The following is a 3489-nucleotide window of genomic DNA, read 5'->3' as shown; positions in this document are numbered from 1 at the left end:
TGCTTTTTGTTTTTCTTTTTGAGGCAGAGTCTCTTGTAGCCAAGGTTGGCCTCAAACTCGATATTTAACTGAGAATGACCTTAAACCCATGATCCTCCATTGCCCGGCTCTCAGCTTCTAGATCACAGGTGAGTGCTACTATACCCAGCACTTTTTTTTTTTTAATAGTGTTCATCCTAACAAGTGTGTAATAGCTCATTGTGGTTTTCATTCAAATATCCCTAATAATTAGCCATTAGGGACATCTTTCATAAAACTGTATGCCATGTGCATATCTTTAGAGAAATATGGCGCATTGTTACTGGATTGTCTGGGGTTTCTCCGTTGAGTTGTAGGAATTCTCTCTGCCTCTTTTGGATTCCGGCCCCATAGGTGTGATTGGCACATGTTTCCTCCCACTCTGCAGGTTGGGTTTTCACCTTATCTATTGACTGCTTTCCTAAGTAGATGGTTTTTAGCTCAGTGTAATCCTGCTTGTCTAGTTCTGACTTTGTTGTTAGTGCTTTTGTGTTGTATCCTAGGTATCGTTGCCAAGCCCAGCGTCCTGAAGGCTTCACGTGCTTCCTTCTAGGAGTTTGTGTGGTTCGAGGACCTGTGTGTCCATCTCATTTTGAATTGATTTTTGTGTAAAATATGCATCTAATTTCATTCTTTTTAAACATGGAATATGCTTTTCCAAGAGTCATCTTTGTGCCCCTCCTTCTCTGAAATGTTTTTGACTATGTAGAGATTTTGCCCATATGAATTTTAGGATTTTTTTTTTAAAGAATCTACTTTTTTTTTTTTGTTTTTTTGTTTTTTTTAAAGAGCCATTGGGTTTTGAGGAATGCATTGAATCTGTACATCATTTTCAGTAGTATGGCATTGTGGAATATTATTTTAAGGTGTGTTACATTTGTTTATGCTGTGAAACATTTGTTTAATGATGCAAAGATGTGAGCCGGGTGGCGGTGGCACACGTCTTTAATCTCAGCACTCGGGAGGCAGAGCCAGGTGGATCTCTGTGAGTTTGAGGCCGGCCTAGCTTAACTGTGTCTTTCTTAATTTCTTTCATCAATTACTTGTAATTTTTATTGTATCAGGATTTCATTTCCTTAGTTAAGGTTCCCATTTTGTTCTTTTTGATGGCAATCATAAATGGTATTATTTTCTTAATTTCCCTCTCAGAAAGTGTATAGAAACACAATAATGTATGTATGTTTGTTTGTTTTGAGACAGGGTCTTATTCTGTAACTCAGGCTGGCCTAGAACTCAGAGCAATCCTCCTGCCTCGGTTTCCTGAGTTGCTGAGGTTACAGTGTGAACCACCACCCTCAACTTGACAAGTGATTTTTATTTGCTGATTTTGTACCCTGTAATTTTTTTATTCTAAGATATGGCAATTAAACATTTTTTTTTTCTGAACAAATGTTGGAAATAGTAACCATAGCATAGAAAGACTCTTAATCTTAAAATTCTTACATTCCAGTCCTTCTTAGATTATTTGGACTGGCTAAATTCTGTTGCATAATCACAATGCTTTGAATTCCACCGAGTATATTGATGATAAGATTTCTGTCTACGCCATTGTGCACATTCCTGTGTGTCATCGGAAGTGCCAGCATTAGAACTCAACAACGCTGCTCCTTAGAACTAGGCTGAGGCAAGGACCCACGCAGAACAACACTCTACAAAACCCCACTTGAGATGGAGTGTGGACCATTTCCCCCTCAGATTCGGTGTTAGTCATTGATGTAAACTGAATCAGACTGGGAAATTGAAAGAAATATGTGGGATGGGTGTAGCTGATGATAAACTTCTAAGAAGCCCATTTAAGGGGAAACAACACACATTATAACTAAACTTTTAAGAAAAGGCAGGTGAAAGCTGCAATGTGTTCTCAAGCACTCCCCCACACCTTTTCTCACTCTCTACCCAGGCCCTGTGTGCTTCTTGTTTCTCTTCCTTCCTTCCTTCCTTCCTTCCTTCCTTCCTTCCTTCCTTCCTTCCTTCCTTCCTTCCTTCCTTCCTTCCTTTCCTTCCTTCCTTCCTTCCTTCCTTCCTTCCTTCCTTCCTTCCTTCCTTCCTTCCTTTCTTTTTCCAAGACAGGGTTTCTCTGTGTTGTTTTGGTGCCTGTCCTGGACCTCGCTCTGTAGCCCAGGCTGGCCTCGAACTCACAGAGATCCGCCTAGCTCTGCCTCCCGAGTGCTGGGATTAAAGGCATGCGCCACCACCGCCAGGCTTGGTTTCTACTCTTAGTTTCTGCCTGGAGATTAAGAATTTAATCTTCTGTTGGCTTCTCTGTACATCAAGGAGGTGATGTGTAGAGAAATGTTGGTCAAGGGAATAAAAATACAGGCTCATTAGAAAGCCTGGGACCTGAGATGTGTGCTCTCCGTCTAGGTGAAGCTTCTGCCTCCTATCCATAGAGAGATACCTCACACAGACACTTGCTCCCCCGACTCGGTGAGTATCCCTGGAGACGCTACTTTCATCAGAGTTAGAGCTGTTGTGCACGCTCCCTAACTCAACAGCTTTTCTTGCCACCTTTTCTAATATTATAGAAGAAGAAAATGAAAAATGGCTGGGCAGTGGTGGCGCACGCTTTTAATCCCAGCACTTGGAAGGCAGTGGCAGGCGGATCTCTGTGAGTTCGAGGCCAGCCTGGTCTACAGAGCAAGTTTCAGGACAACCAGGGCTACACAGAGAATCTCTCTGTGTCTCAACTCCCCTCTCCCTAAAAAATGAAAAATGCAAGAAACATTAGGGGTCCCCCCCCAAAAAAAAAACCTTGAGGATATTCATGTGGGTTCCAGGGATCAGATGCAGGCTCCATTACCTGCTGAGCCATGTCAACCCCTCCTCATGGTCTGTTATGGTTCCAGTTCTTGACCAATGCACTTAACCTGGGAAGAACTTTCGGAAGCCGTCCATCCTGTTGTCTTCAGACAACTGATTCTCAGCCATCGCGATGCAGAAGAAAGACGATTCCGAGAAACTGGCTCTGGCTTGGCCGCTAGTTAACGGTATAATTTCCATCATTCCCCTCGATTTCTCAGCCCATTTTGTCATCTGTAAAATAAAATGGCTTGAGAGAAGAGCTCTCCAGAGGGTCTTTCATGCCTGTGGATATAATGACAGAAGAACCATCTCAGATCGTTCTCTTTCGTTCGGACTTCCACAATGAAAAGTCATCTTCCATAATAAAGTCAGAGGCTCCTACAATCAACTTTTGTTTTTCTGTGAGTTTTACTCTCAGAAAAGTTTCCTCTTCCTTTTTTCTTTTCTTTCTTTTTAAAATTTATTTCTTTTATGTACCTTGGTGTTTTGCCTGCATGTGTACCTGTGTGAAGGTGTCAGATCCCCTGGAACTGGAGTTACAGACAGTTGTGAGCTGTCATGCGGGTGCTGGGAATTGAACCGAGGTTCCTTGGAAGAGCAACTGGTGCTTTTAATCTCTGAGCCATCTCTTCAGACCTCCTCTTTCTATCTTAAGTTCTTCATTATGTG

Source organism: Peromyscus leucopus, chromosome 18, assembly GCF_004664715.2.
Source record: "Peromyscus leucopus breed LL Stock chromosome 18, UCI_PerLeu_2.1, whole genome shotgun sequence".
Taxonomy (NCBI): domain Eukaryota; kingdom Metazoa; phylum Chordata; class Mammalia; order Rodentia; family Cricetidae; genus Peromyscus; species Peromyscus leucopus.
Note: the sequence above shows the minus strand (reverse complement) of the source record.